The sequence below is a fragment of the Lissotriton helveticus genome, assembly GCF_964261635.1.
Source record: "Lissotriton helveticus chromosome 1_1 unlocalized genomic scaffold, aLisHel1.1 SUPER_1_unloc_69, whole genome shotgun sequence".
In the NCBI taxonomy this organism is placed as follows: domain Eukaryota; kingdom Metazoa; phylum Chordata; class Amphibia; order Caudata; family Salamandridae; genus Lissotriton; species Lissotriton helveticus.
The window spans coordinates 967,891-984,164 of NW_027611713.1; the positions used below are offsets into that span (position 1 = coordinate 967,891).

Here is a 16,274-nt window from a genome sequence, read left to right on the forward strand (position 1 = left end):
ATACAACTGCTTAAGAAACGTACAGTATAATACTCATTTTTCGTGTATATACCATATACCATTTCAAATGCAATCAATGTATTTTGGGGTGGGTTGGAAAAGACATGCATCGTTATATGTTTACTATTGCTTCGTATTTTTAGTAATGATTGACATAATACGTAGAGTGGGTGTTGTGAATCGATCTAGGACCCTAATTAAATATTCCTGATTCATGCCCTTATGTGGCTATAACAAAACATATCCTTATAAAGGCATAAGAATCATGTCCATATTTAGTCATAGCCAATGCAGTCCTAATACGGCAAGGCTACTCCCATGGATTCCTACAAAGTACAACGTGTTCTTTAAACAAATCCAAGCCTCCAGCAGCCCGGGAATTCCCCCTGCTTTTGTCTTGATTTGCGCAAGAACTCCTGGAGTCCTGAACATACTGTTAGTTCTTAGTGACGTCTTATGTCAAACCTTACGTCAAACACGGCACCTTCCAGGTATAAATATACCAACGTTGCCTTAAGCAAATACACGGTGGTGGTTGCAGAGCGGCTATCTACTTGCCCGAAGCCCAGCTGATGTGAGAGCCGAAGGAAGCCGACCCTCCCATTGACGCACTGAGAGAGACGCTGTCTTTTCTCCTGCCGAGAAATCCAGCTCCGGTGTTTCCAGTCACCTTTGCGGGTTACTGGGAGATCGAGTCCTGAGAGAGAGATACAAGACCTCCTTCATTCTAAAAACTAAGGTACGGAGCTGACTAAAACCTTAAGAGAATTCTTGATTCAGATTCTTGGCAAAACAACCAACTTAACTTAAACTGCTACTCACTTACTCCTTCCCACGTATTAGGCTTAGGTCAGGTACACCGGGGTAGGCATATATTAGAAGCACCAGTTGAGTACGTTAGTCAATGTTTTTATGTATGTATATATTTTAACCATTTTAAAGTATCATATGGCTAAGAAACCATATCAATGCTTTTACAGTATTATTTCATAATACTCCTTTTACTGTACGCAATTTACTTCATGATAAGTATTGCAACTGTGGCAATTCATTTCTCTTGCATGAGAAAGAAGACTGCTCAATAAATAACAACTATTATTGAAAACGCCCGTCTCTCTATTTCTCTGCACTCTGGAGAATGCACGATTGACTGAGTGAAATAGTTGTCTATTGTTTTCACACGACTCTGGAGATACACTCTTATTCTGAGGGAGCAAAGTTGTCATGTATATACGGTTGTCAGAAACTAATCTCTTCTTGTCTATTCAGGGAAGTTAACATCTCCTTGTTCACTCGAGAAAGTTTCTAGTGACCTCTGAGCTAGCTGGCAACATTAATTAAGTTTAATATAGTCAGTAGAGACCTAGATAACCTCAGTCCTACGTCTAAACTGCTGTCTATATTATTCCAATGCGCAGAGCCTATTGGGAAAATAGGAACTACACTACACTGGTTTCCTGGGAGACAGTGGGGCCTAGTGGCATTCACCCTGTGGTGCCACGTAAGGCCATTAAGCGTGACGCGGGGCACCTGGAAGGCTTCAGCAAGCTCGCGGAGGTCTTCCATAAGAGTGCGCGCACGCTAAGAAGCGCACCCTACCGGGAGGAAGACTTACCCGGATTAACTGGTGGTGAGTCCACCCCAGACTTGGACCCTGATGAAGGGTTTCCCAAAGACGGAGAGGGTGAAGATGAGGAGGTGTTTGAGGATGATGACAATTCCTCTGACGATATGTTTGATTCGGGCAGGGCTTGGTGTCCACGTTCTTCTTGTTCTGATGTTGGTGATGGAGCTCAGGTTCATGCGGATATGTTTGACCCTTCCTGTATCTTTCGACCTCGGAGTTCTGAAATGGGTACCTGATAAGAAGACGGCGGATTATGTTGCCGCAAAGATTAGGCAGCCTCTTTCTCAATAGGTGAGATCTCGCCTTAGGTCAGAATGCCCTAGACCGTCTTTACCCAACGGCGTTGCTAGTGCCCCAGAGTTGGACCCCAAGCTCTTCACATTTTTTGCTAAATACATGAAGGGTCCAAAAAAGGGGATAGATCGTTCCTGGAGGGCTTGTCAGGACAAGCTTCTTGATGTTGAGGGACCCCTAACTAAAATCATTGAGTTAGCGCAACGGTCCAGAGAGTCAGGCCTTCCTCTCCCGACAAACGATATTGCGGGATGGGCGCAAAGGGCAATGTGTCTCTTGGGCAATGCCAATTGTGCCCTCTCTGCCGAGCGTCGCCGTTCCCTACTTTCGAAAATGGATTCCAAATTAGGAGAACTGTCTTCCTCCGAGGCAGGTTCAGTACCTCAAGGTATGCTCTTTGGTGATCCCTTCGTTAAGGAGCTAGGAAAGTTTGTAGCCACCTTTTCTGCCCTGGATAAGGTTTTTGGGGGGGCCGGGCGAAAATTAAACCAAGGTCCCAATAGAGCCCAGGCAAAAAGAAATAATGGATGGAACGATGGCAGACAAGGAACCTTCTATCCTTCCCGTGGAGGCAAGGGACAAGGCAGAGGCCGTGGTGGCAACAAGAATGCACAAGGATTCAATGGTAAGCTTGAAAATCCTCTCTCCTGTTCATCTGGGGGCAGGATTTCTCTGTTTCTAGCAAACTGGGCGGATTTAACGTCAGATCCTTGGGTGTTAGAGACAGTTCAAGGGTTTCACATAGAGTTCTACGGGTCCCCCATCCAAACATCTCATCCTCGCCCTTTGGTTTTTTCAGACTCAGAGACCGATCTGATAGATCACGAGGTTCTAGATCTTCTTTCAAAAGGTGCTATCGCTCTCTCCCATCTTCATCCGTGCGGATTCTTAAGCAATATTATTCTGGTAGAAAAGAAAGAAAAAGGCTTCTGACCGGTTATCAATCTCAGGTCCTTCTACGAGTGGTTAGTTTACCAGCACTTCAAGATGGAGGGAATTCATCTGCTCAGGGACCTTCTTCTCCAGAACGATTGGTTGGTCCGGTTAGACCTCAAAGATGCGTATCTGTCAGTTCCAATTCCCCCCCCCCCCCCCATTGCAGGTTCCTGCAATTCCAGTGGAAGGGTCAAACTTACAAATTCAAAACCCTTCCCTTTGGTCTCTCATCAGCTCCTTGGTGTTTTACCAAGCTTCTTCGTCCTGTGGTGGAACATCTCCGCACCAAGGGTATTCGACTAATAATTTACCTGGACGATATCCTGCTCATGGACCAATCCAGGGATCATCTTCTCCTTCACTTACAGATTACAATATCCCTATTACAGAATCTGGGGTTCACCATCAATGTCCAGAAATCGGACCTGGTTCCCCAACAGAGTATGATCTTTCTAGGCTTTCGCATCAACACGAGGGATGCCTCCTTGAATCTTCCTTCTCAGAAGATTTCAAAGATCAACAAGGAGATTCGACATGTTCTCCGCAGAGACAGGATATCCCTGCGACAACTGGCCAGGATTGTTGGTTTGTTACGTCCTCGATTCAAGCCATCTTTCCGGGTCCTCTACATTACAGGGTCCTGCAGAGGTTGAAGGCCTCCCACCTGCGCAGGTGTCTCACTTACTCGGAGCTGATCTCCCTTTCCTCGGAGGCCAGGGCGGAACTTCTTTGGTGGATGGACCATATGGAGGCCTGGAATGGGAGAGCGATCATCGGATCCCATCCGGATCTAGTGATAGAATAGGATGCCACTCGCCTCGGCTGGGGTGCCAGATGCGGCTCTCTATCGGTGGGAGGTCGGTGGACGTAGGAGGAACTCCTTCTCCATATCAATTGCCTGGAACTCCTAGCGGGCTCCTTTGCCATTCGATCTTTCACGACCAACAGAGTGTCCTGTTGTGTCCTTCTCAGGATGGACAACACGACGGCGGTGAGGTACATCAATCGCCTTGGAGGTACTCATTCCAAGATTCTGGCGGATCTCGCCAAGGATTTTTGGCATTACTGCCTCCAACATCAGATTTCGGTGACGGCAGAGTATCCCCCGGGAGATCAGAATTGTGTGGCAGACTGGAATTCCAGGAATTTCAGGGATGCCAGCGATTGGAGACTGGATCCCGGAGTGTTCTCTCAGATTGTGTCCCTTTGGGGCCTTCCCCTAGTTGATCTTTTTGCATCCAGATGGAACGCTCAGGTTCCCCGTTTCTTCAGCTGGACACGGGATCCGGGAGCAGAGGCAGTGGACGTTTTCCTTCAGGATTGGTCGGGGATACCAGTTTACGCGTTTCCACCATTCCTTTTCATCCAAAGGGTTTCAGCCCAGGTCCGCAGACAGAGGGCCTCTCTGATCCTGATCACTCCAATTTGGAGAGCCCAGATTTGGTTTCCGTCCCTTCTAGAATTATCTTGGGACAGACCTCTTCGGTTGCCGTCTTTCAACAACATCCCCTCAGACCCTCTGGGACTTCCTCACCCCCTGGTTCTCCAAGGCCATCTACATCTTATGGCATGGAGGATTTCAGGAGACTTTGGACTGACGTCTCGCTTTCAAGGGAAGCTGAACTCCTTATCCAGCAGGCTTGGGCCCCGGGCACTACCAAGCGATACAGATCAGCTTGGAGAAGATGGGTTCGTTGGTGTGTGGCAAAACACCTGGATCCCGTGGGCGCCTGCGTTGCAGAAGTTGTGAACTTCCTATCGGAACTTTTTAATCAGAAATTAGCCTATTGCACTATCAACTCTTTTAGGCCGGTCATTTCTGCTGGTCACTCTCTCGTGGATGGGGCTCCGATTAGGGAGCACCCATTGGTTTGTAAGCTTTTAAAAGGCATACGTCTTTCACGTCCGCCGGAGCCTCTATTTCTTGTAAGAGAGTGTCGGATGTCAGGGCCCTTGATATTTCTGCCTGTGTTTTTTCCCCGGAAGGTGTTACCTTTACCATCTCCAGGAGAACTAAATTGAGTACGAGGTCAGTAATCTATCCTGCTTTTCCAGATTCTCCGAAATTGTGTGTTGTTCAATGCTTAAAATCTTATGAAGATATGACTTTGGAGGTTCGTCTCCGGGTGAACGGCAACTTCTGATTGCCATTAAAAAAACGTTTCAGGCGGTATCTTCTCCTACCATTGCTAGATGGGTCAAATGGATTATTAGTGAATCTGGTATTGGCGTCAGGCATTTTGGGGCTCATTCTACTAGGGGAGCAATGGCCGCCAAGGCTGTCCAGGTAGGTTGCAGGTTGGGGACATTATGAATGCAGCTGATTGGTCTTCAGAATCTACTTTTAAGAAATTCTATTAAACCAATTCATGAAGCCGTTGCGCTGGTGGAGAGTAAGCTTTGAACTTTCATAATCCTCGCTCCTGCTTCCTGACATAGAATGAGAAATTTCCTAGTTATCACAAAGGAAAGTTTCAATTCTATTAAGGACACGGAGTCGAGGATTATCCCACCCTGGCTTTTCGAGCCTCCCTCCCTTACGCTTGGAGGTCTTGCTGGATTTCGTATTTCTACATATCAGGAGAGTAATGGTTTCTTATATTTATGGTATTTTGTGCATTGATCTTATTCTGTACATTTGCACGTTCTATTTCTCTTTTGGCTATGCTACTGATAGTACTTTTGCATTTGCATTTTATCTTGCTCTGTGGTTCTTCTCTTCGTTTTCTGTTGCCCTAGGATCTGATCAGAAGACGGATTAATCTGGGGACGACTTAACTTCCTGCAGCGACAAAAGAGGACGGACTTCGTCGAGGGAGCTGCTTTATGTATTCGGCTGGACTATGATTGGTGGACTGGCTCCCATGGTTACTGTTGTGCCTCATGGGATATGTAATTGGCAGCCTGTGTTTTTTCTGTTTCTTCTAACTTGCTGTTAATAAAATGAAGAAAGGTCATGCATAACCCTCGCCTCCGCGTCCTTAAACGAATTGAAACTTTCCTTTGTGATAACTAGGAAATTTCTCATTTGTTGAGAATTTGGTGTTCTATTCTGCACTGGGCTGTGGGACTATCTGGACTGAATGTGTGTTCCAATATACCTGCCTTTGATTCTGCATGCTCGGCACAGAGGCCAGTTGGGCTGGGACCATTGACTGAGACATCTCATTTGGTGCCTTCTAATTCGTGTTCCAGTTTCCCAGGTTCCTGCAAACATCGCACAGATCATGTCTTATTCTGCACATTATTAGTGTTTGAGGTATTTAAATTGCCACTGTCAGTAAAACCGATACCCTAAGCGGTGCCGCACTGGCCGTAACGGGCTTCCGGTGTTTCCCCGGGAGGCTAGAACAGTGGGGACCGATTGTTCAGTGCTGGTCACTGGGGGCTGGTTTTGCTGTGGGGATTGCTATATCACCCCCAGCAACAAAAGAGGCAGGGAGCTGGTCCGTCAAAATTGTCAGGCCTGGTTTGGGTTCCCAGTCCGGCCCTGACCCAGAGGAACAACATTTCCTCCTTGCACATACTGAACATCATTACTCTGCACTCCAACGCCGTGCATATCCAAATTCACACCAGCAACAAACCCAGAATCAAAACGAGAATACAATCCGTGAGAACCACTTTCGTCACCCGTTTGGAAAAATGTTGTCTGAGCCATCATTATTTTTATTTTGATCTTCTTCTGCTTAGTAATAAAATTGTCACTAGAGTACTTTGGTTGCAACAAAATCTCATCCAGAATGTTAGTCCGCAGCCCCTCACATTAACCACTAACATCTGGATGCAACGCTAAATGATGCGTCCTTTTTTACCCGGTCTTCGACTTTGCAATATGGTCTGCAAATCTGCAATAATCGCTTGTAATATATAATAAAATATTTGGAGGCGCTTCACTCTGTGGCTCTTCAATTAGCCAGTTTACAAACAACTTACACTCATTCCACAAATCTCTTGGAACAACAATTAACAAACAAACTCAGCTCTCGACCACCCTGCCTGGACAAACAGGTCTCATCTCCACTGCATCCCTCCTGGACAGGCCCCACCTTCTATGAATCACCCAAACACAGGACAGGCCTCACCTCATCTACACCCCTGGGCAGGCCTCTCCCCTTCTGCACCCCTGGACAGGCCTCATCTCCTCTGCACCCCTGGACAGGCCTGCACCCCTGGACAGGCCTCACCTCCTTTGCACCCCTTGACAGGCCTCACCTCCTCTGCACCCCTGGACAGGCCTCTCCACCTCTGCACCGCTGGACACGCCTGCACCCCTGGACAGGCCTCACCTCCTTTGTACCCCTTGACAGGCCTCACCTCCTCTGCACCCCTGGACAGGCCTCTCCTCCTCTGCACTGCTAGACAGGCCACACCTCCTCTGCACCCCTGGACATGCCTCACCTCCTCTGCCCACCTGGACAGGCCTTACCTCCTCTGCACACATGGACAGGCCTAACCTCCTCTGCACTCCTGGACAGGCCTCACCTCATCTGCACCCCTGGACAGGCCTCACCTCATCTGCACTCCTGGCCTCACCTCCTCTGCTCCCCTGGACAGGCCTCGCCTCCTCTGCCCACCTGGACAGGCCTTACCTCCTCTGCACACATGGACAGGCCTAACCTCCTCTGCACTCCTGGACAGGCCTCACCTCATCTGCACCCCTGGACTCTCCTCCTCTGCACCCCTGGACAGGCCTCACCTCATCTGCACCCCTGGAAAGGCCTCTCCTCCTCTGCCCCCTGGACAGGCCTCACCTCCTCTGCACCCCTGGCCAGGCCTCACCTCCTCTTCACCCCTTCTGGACAGGCTCCGACTCCTCTGAACCCCAGCTCAAGGCCTCTCCTCCGCTGCCCCTCCTCTGGACAGGCCTCTCCTCCTCTGCACCCCATGGATATGCCTCACCTCCTCTGACCCTGGGCAGGCCTCACCTCCTCCGCTCCCCACTCATCCTCAGCAGCAGGAAGAGCTGAGCTCTCCTGATGTCACCATGAATGCCAGTGGGGAGTGGGTGGGGGGGGAATCTGATCCATGGATTCATAAATTGCAGCCAAGTGAGTTGGCAGCTCTCCTACCTGATCAGAAACCTGTCCGGGCTCTCTCCTCCTCCTGGGGGCCTGCGGGGGGCAGGGGCAGATCTGGGGTCTGAGGGGGGTTCTGTGAGGGTCTGAAGATGGAGGTAACTGCAAACACAGACAGACAGGGCCCCTTCCTCCTCTGCAACAGGCTGGGCACAGAGCACAGGGAGAAAGTGATGTCACCCCCTCTGCTGGTGCTGTCTCTGCCACCGCTGACCCGGAACAGGAAACCCTTCTCTTTTTCATCCAATGTGCAGCTCAGTGGGTTTCATCAGCAGGCGAGGAACGCCCTCTGGTGGCCGCTGACGGAACCGCCGCCTCCAGGCTCCAGCAGTGAATACATTTCACATAAACAAGCATTTATACCTGTAAAGACCTGGGATTTCAGATGTCTCAGACAGGAATGTTTTAAGGGTCAGACAGTTCAAGTACAGGGCCTCACCCTTGGCTGCTGCTGTAAAAAAGCATTTATAGCTTCACTTCAGATGAGCATCTTCCAAACATTGTTGTATAGGACTTAAGAGTATTTACAGAAAGGTGACAACTGGAAGCGACAGTCCGTATTTCAATGAATATATCTGTATTTCATTGAATATATCTGTATTTCAATGAATATATCTGTATTTCAATGAATATATCAGAATATCAGTCAGTTTTCCAATTAAACTGGGCAGCTTATTTATTCTTTTAAATAGTTTATTTGCAGTTGTTCAAATCCACAACGTCCTAGATAGCAAAGTAAACAGAGGTAAATACCATGGAGTTTAAGACACCAGTTCAGTGACAATGAGGCATAGGTCATGTGTCAAAGCGACAATTGAAGGAACAGCTTATTTCTAATTTTCCTGTGTCTGTGGGTTATTCCTTATATTTGATACGGTTTTATATCCTCAAACAAGACTGAAATGTAGGTTCTAATTAGGTTTTGAGTTTCTGGTTTAAGAGCACAACTGTCTCCTAAAATATTAAGATAGCGGTCTCTTCCAGGCTTTGTTTTTTTTGTTTCCAGTAACCATCATCCTCTCTCAACAAAGATTCATTGACAAAAAAATAAAGCAATACATCTTTGAAACAATTAATTCCTAAGATAGGACAACCAAGTATGAACCAGAAGTTCCTCACACAGTTTATATTGTATCATAAACATGAGTGGGTGTTACTGGTCTGAAGATTAGGGGAAGGGGCATTTCATTACTCAAAAATATTCTACTCTTTCACATAGGCTCTTATATCACAGTACGCTCGTCATCAATACACCATTGATTAGCGAGTGTGTCAACTCTTTGTAGCATTGTCATACAAGCAGCCTTGAGTGCCTCGACAGTGACATTAGTTCGGAGGTGCATACATCAGAGCCCTCAAGCCTCACTCATCACGAGTGACACTAACACATTTGGAGGTCGGTCTGAAGTCTCACTCAAACCTGGCCCATTCTTCAAAACTATGGGGATTAAGAAGAACTTCACAAGTGACTACTCGGCACAGAGCAGGGGAGGGAGATTCACAAGGATTTTTTTAAAGCACTCGCTACTTTAACAAAGCCAGTTTCCAAGCACTCAAAGTGTTTACCGATAAGAGACTAAGGGCCAGACGTAGGAAGCTAAATACCAGTCAGTAATGGCCACAAATCAGTGAATTTTCCATCACAGACCGGTATTTAGCCCTTTCCAATGTAGGAGGCTGTAAATAAGGATTCGGTAATTTACCGATTCGTTATTCTAAGGAATCGGTAACATTCCAATTCCTTATTTTAAGGAATCAGTAAATTACCGAATCCTTAAAACCTAAGTAGGTATTACTTAAGTGAGTGCATTTTTGCTTTAAGGATTCTCTATTTACCACCAACTACAAGTTGGTGGTAGGGAGACGGTGGCAGTATCTCCCGGACCCGCTGCTGCATTCGTGAGTAAATAACAGAGTGTGTACATTGCCAGTGGTTGGGCTGCGAGAAGCAACAAATAACAAAATTATAGCGCACTGATTTTAATAGTCGCTTGTTTTTTACCTTCGGCAGATTAACGTGTCTTTTAAAATACTTGCATTCTCTCCCATTTAACTGTTACACCTGGGCTCGATATTTCAGCCTGCCCGCCTCGGTCCGACTCGGCAAGCAGTGCCGTTGTGCGGAGGGCGGACAGGCAAGAGCCAGGCTGCACTTCCGGTTTCGCCGGAGCTGAGGTTAGCGCTCTAGTGGCTACCTCACTCCGGGCTATTTAGACCGCCCTGACTCTCGGGTGCACGCGGTAGGGAGACGGTGGCAGTATCTCCCGGACCCGCTGCTGCATTCGTGAGTAAATAACAGGCAAGAGCCAGACTGCACTTCCGGTTTCGCCGGAGCTGAGGTTAGCGCTCTAGTGGCTACCTCACTCCGGGCTATTTAGCCACGCCCTTCCTTCAAGCGCGCAGCGGTTGCGCGCAGGGGGCGCCTTCGAGCACGCCTAAGAAGCGCCGAAGAAAAGCCCGTCTGCGCCCGTCCGTGACAGGACGGGGCGAGGGGCGATGGACCCTGGTCCCTCCACACGAGCCTGTACTGGTAAGGTCTACCAATCTCTCTCCTACTCCGCTTTTACACTACGTAGCCTTAGACCACCTACATGCTGCAGTACAGTCATACCTTGGCACCGTATTGAGGATGCCTATTCCTGTCCTCAGTGTTTGCGCCTTTCTAACGTCATTGCGCCCCCTCCTGATTCCTACACTTCTATTAAGGGTTTGAAGAGCTTTTTGTTAAATGTACGCTCCTTACCCAAACATCAACATCAGGTCTGGGACGCAATACATTCCATTCAACCAGACATATGTTTCCTTGTGGAAACCTGGTTAAAACCCCATACAATTACAGCCATTGCAATGGGGATTCCCTCTGGCTATAAGATTAAACACCTAGACAGGGACATTAAAACGGGAGGTGGATTGGCTATTATATATAGGGACCATATTCAACTTACTATTATTGAACAACACTCAAACTCGCAGCTAGAAATACTGCTTTTTAAAATTCACCTTACTAATCTTCTCACCTGGAAGGGTGCCTTGGTCTATCGCCCCCCAGGAGTAAACCCTAATTTTGCACTTACTCTTCAAGAAATACTAGCCCCGCACATAAAATCCAAAGAAGACTTTTTACTTCTAGGTGATTTTAATATACATGCAGACAAGCCTATGCTGACCGAATCCATGACTCTAATCACAGATCTATCGAACCTGGGCTTAGAATTGAAAAATCATGGGCCTACTCATGTAGGAGGACATATGCTTGATTTAATTTTCTTAAATTCTACCAAAATATTCTGCTCACCGGCTAAAAGTATATCTTGGACAGATCACTCTTTGTTGGAATTTACACTAATAACCCCTGTAAGACCCACAAAGAATGCTCCTCCCCCCCCCTCTTGGAGACGTCAATGGCATAAAGTTAATTTCAATACAGCTCAAGAAGCATGGACAGACCCCAATTTTCTGGAATCCGACACAGCAGACATAGCTCTAGCCAAGCTGAATGAGTCTATCAAAAAAGCCATCGACACTATAGCTCCTCTAAAAAGACATAAACAACACCCAGTGTCAAAACAAGAAAAATGGTATATGAAGGAATTGAGAGCAGAGAAACAAAAATGCCGACGAGCTGAGAAGGCTTGGCGGAAAACAAAATCCGAAGATAGTCGGAAAATTTTTCTAAATGTTCAAGCAGAGTACTACAAAAACATAAAGCTGGCTAGAAAACAACAATTAATATTAATAAATAGCAGAAGCAGGCAACAGCTCTAAGGAACTTTTTCATTTTCTGCAAAACTTCATAAAGCCCACGGCATGTGAAAGTTCTGACGACTTTTCACAGGATTTGTGTGACAAAATCTCTCTATTTTTTGAAGATAAAATCAACATCATCTATGAGAGAATAGTAGTAGCTAATGACATCAGCAAAAATAACACCAAAACTTGTTCAATTACAACCCCCTCCACATATAATGAACCTTCTCTGACGTCTTTCCCTTCTATTGATCACACAGAGCTCCTCACTCTTTGCAACCACATAAAAACAGGTTCCCCTAATGACCTGGTACCAGCTAAAATGGTTGCTCCTCTGATCCCTTTATTAGGCCCTCACATACTTGAAGTGGTCAATATCTCCCTCAGGACAGGCCAGGTCCCGGCAGATTGGAAAAAGGCAGTGGTGAACCCGATAAGGAAAAAGGCATCATCTCCCTGGACAGACCTTTCCAACCTACGTCCTATCTCTCTCCTACCTTACCTGGGCAAGATCACGGAGAAGCACGTGAACACCTATCTCTCTCAACATCTTGAAGCGACGGAAGGCCTGGACTATTCTCAATCCGGGTTCAGGCCGAACCACAGCACAGAATCAGCACTTCAAACATTGACCAACAACATCAAAATGGCACTGGATGATGGTTGCTCTATGATTCTGGTGCTGCTGGATCTTTCCGCCGCTTTTGATACGGTGTCTCACAAGGTGCTTCTCCATCGCCTAAGGGAGGTAGGAATAGAAGGAGAGGCTTTGGCGTGGTTGGAGAGTTTTCTGTCCGGGCGTTCCCAAGAGGTTAGGCTGGGCTCCCATAAATCCATCCACAGGGAGCTCAATAAGGGAGTGCCACAGGGCTCTTGTCTGAGCCCCACACTCTTCAATATATATGTGGCCCCCCTAGCCAACCTAGCAAGATCTTTCGGGTTCACCCCCGTGTCGTATGCTGACGACACCCAACTCCTTTTTCCTTTTAAAAATCTTACACCTGCAATAAAAAAATCTTTTGCAGATGGCATGAGTGCCATTGCAGACTGGATGTCATCAAACTGTCTGCAGTGTAATGTCGGGAAAACCGAAGTTATGTTGTTCGGTCAAGCGACGGCACTTTGGTCATCGGATTGGTGGCCCCAAGAACTAGGTCCTGTCCCCACCCCTAATAGCAAGGTCAAAAACTTAGGAGTACTATTTGACCAACAACTCACTTTCAAGGATCACATCAATCAAGTAGCTGGCACCTGCTTCCGGGCTATCGGGATGCTAAGGCGTGTCTTCCCCTATCTACCAGACCACTACAGGAAAACACTGGTCCAGGCTCTTGTTATCAGTAGGGTAGACTACTGCAATGGTTTGCTCCTTGGAGCCAACGAGGAGCAAATCAAGAAATTGCAGGTTATTCAAAACACTGCAGCAAGGATTGTCATGAATGCCCCACCAAGGACACCTTCCTGCCCCCTACTGACTCATCTACACTGGCTTCCTGTGAAGAAGCGAGTTCAGTTCAAGACCTTATGTACTATACATAAGAGCCTAATAGGGATGGGCCCCAAATATTTCATTGACATCTTTCAGCCCTATATCCCAGGACGCTCTCTGCGTTCCAGCAATCAGCAACTGCTGAAGGTGCCCAGAGTTAAGAAAGCCAGGCAGGGTGGCCGTGCATTGGCTCATACCGGACCCACACTCTGGAACACACTGCCGCTGGAACTAAGGTCCATTACCAACCATATGAACTTTAGAAGAAATCTAAAAACTTACCTGTTTCCTACCAACTAAAGATCATATTACATCTGGCTACACTTCTTATTCTCACTCACATCTGTAGTTATAGCGTGGAGATACCCCTTCGGGAGTCTAGTCTGGCGCTTTATAAGCATATAAAATAAAAAATAAATAAAAATAAATACTGAATACCTTTAAAAAGCAATTATTTGCTTTTTTCAAAGTGCCATGTGGCAGACATACATGCCCTTAGGGCATGTATGTGCGCCACATGTGCACACATGCACGATTCAGGGGTGTAACAGGGTGTCAATGTGACACCCAGCAACCCTTGAATATGCTCCCGCTATTACCGATTCGGTATTTACCGAATCGGTAATAGTGAATGGCTTCCTATTCATTCCAGGGCTATAGGAATAAATGGGAAGGTATTCCTCATTACCAAATCGGTATTACTGATTCGGTAATAAGGAATATTACCGAAACTGTAAATTTTACCTATTTTTTACCTACATCATATTTACCGATTCTTAAATACCGAATAGGTAGAAATAGGAAATTTAAGAATCAGTAAATTGAGATGACCTACATCGGGCCCTAAAGGTATAATAAGGAGATAGCGATTCCTAAGATTTTATTTCATACCAATCAAGTTACTTCCTGTGTAGACTTGGCTCACCAAATGCAGCAATAGCAGGCAGAAAAGGCTTACTTTAAGGTCCAGTACCGTCTAATCTATGTTTCTTCTAAACACTAGGGGATTCAACAAACTTTATTTGGTTTTATAAATGGGAAAAAACATAAAAGTCATAGATATGATGCTTTTTTGCAGCATGCTGCTGGGGTTCTGGAAAAGGACATTGAACTGGCTATTAGACAATTATCTCGCTCACCTTCCCACCCTTCCCTAGGGGTTTCTTCTGTTGCTCCATATGCTGGTTCCCATACTCAGCCTCAGTCCCCTCAAGTAGGTTTGGTAGACATACCTCAAGATATGCCTCATCACACCAGTTGCTGTCACACGGGTCGGTGCCCAGTCGCCAATTTTTAGGTCAGCCCCTGACATGACCCCTGGCAAAGGGTGGGGCCCAGGAGGCGCTAAGAGGAGGCGCCTCTCTGCTGGAGGCCCTTGTAAATGCAAAAAGAACATTGGATCACAGTCATCTTCAGCAGTCCACCCAGAAGTGCCTAACCTGGATGGTTTTTCGTTAGACATGCTCAAAACAGCCTTGCTGTCAGCACTTGGAACTAAATTGGACCCCATCCTACTCTGACTTTCTGCACTGGAAAGCAACCTGTCTGCACTGATAGCCACTTGCAAAGGGACCGTGTCCTTCTCTCGACAAGTATCCCTCCTACAAGGCCTACGATCTCAACCACCATTTCCAGTCCCAGTAGTAATGGCACAGGAGCAAGAGACAGAGCAGTGTCTATCACGAAGCAGTCTAGTCACATGGTAGGAGATACAACGCCACCTATTATGCCCAGGACTGACCCTAAAGACCGTCCAGCCAACCGGAGGGGGGCGAGGGTCACCCAGAATTCAGTATCTTTTCAGGCTCTGCAATCTCAGGGTTTCAAAGTGGGCGGATTGTACAGTTCTGATGATAGGTGGGAAGGGCTGGAAGCCATGCCCCCCGGGGACTAGAATAACTATTCTCCTAGTTTGGGCTCTGTTCATCTCCTACCCGAGTCCACTCCGCTTGTGTGAGTACCATGCCTCAACTCCGGGACCAAGGAAGACTTTTACCAGCTGAACAATAAGGTGGTGCACTGGCTCAATTCCAACATTGCCCCTGGGCTTAGGGTGGAAAACCAAATTCTCATGGTGCACCGGACACAGTGGGTTGGTAGTACCAAGAAATCCTGGCTGGGGGACTGCATTATCATCAATTTTAACAATCCAGTCATGGTAAACCGAACCTTAACCACGGTTGCCCAGTCTAACTACAGGTGTTCGAACTCAGCAATCTCGACACTTCTACAGACCCAATTAATACCAACTACTGTCCCAGCGCGAGCAGCTCCAAGAGGTGGGTCATAGGGGTTGTGCAGAGGGGATGATAGGGGTAAGCACAGCAAATAGGTTTACTCCTCTGAGCTCATTGGAAGATTGCGATTGACGATGTGTGGGTCTCTTGGGCCCTATGGAACCCGCATCCGAGGGTAATGTATCGCCCCCAGAACAGGTATCGAGTGTGAATGGAGGGTGTAAAATTCTTTCTTGGAATATCACGGGGCTGGAGAGCGAGATTGAGAACACCAAATGGTTGGCCCTTGTTAAGAGTTTTGATGTGATATGCCTACAGGAAACTTGGGCTGTAGACAATAATTATCATCTGGATGGCTATAAAACCCTCTTCATTCCAGCTACCCCATCCAGGTCAGGGAGAGCCAAGGGGGGGCTTATCACCTTTGTTTCTCTAGCTGTCCTTGGCATCTCTGCTACCTCAATAAACGTCTCTCCCAATTTACATGTGATGTTGTTGTCCAGTGGAAAGAGCAAGCTACTTCTGGTAAACTTTAACAATGCGGGAGTAACACGCTTGGATGAGGGCAATATAACTCTGCTGGGGTCTGTACTTCAGGATTCAATCTGCCTGATAGTCCCAGAGCACCCCTTGTTATAGGTCTGCTCCTCTTTGATGTCCGGAGTCCTCGCAGGCAGGGGTCTTGGCACCTGGGGGTCGCTTGTCGGGGTTTCCTGCCACGCGGCCCTTTGATCCTTTCAAGTTGGATTTGGAGGGATCCCAGACAGGCAGCAGGCGTGGAGCCAGCCCCCAGGGAAGCCGGAGGAGTGATCGAAACCCATCTCTCGAGGGGAGGTCGGAGGTGTGATCGAAAATGCTCCTCCCAC

At 47.2% G+C, this 16,274-nt stretch overlaps 1 protein-coding gene across 1 annotated transcript in view; it reads right to left on the reverse strand.

Moving 5' to 3' along the window:
• The window catches only part of LOC144806389 (uncharacterized), a 44,619-nt gene extending 36,543 nt beyond the window's left edge, over positions 1–8,076 (reverse strand). The window contains exon 1 of the mRNA XM_078672752.1: positions 7,930–8,076. The gene's annotated coding sequence lies outside the window, so the exon portion shown is untranslated. The remainder of the gene's footprint in view (positions 1–7,929) is intronic.
• Positions 8,077–16,274: the final 8,198 nt, after the last annotated feature.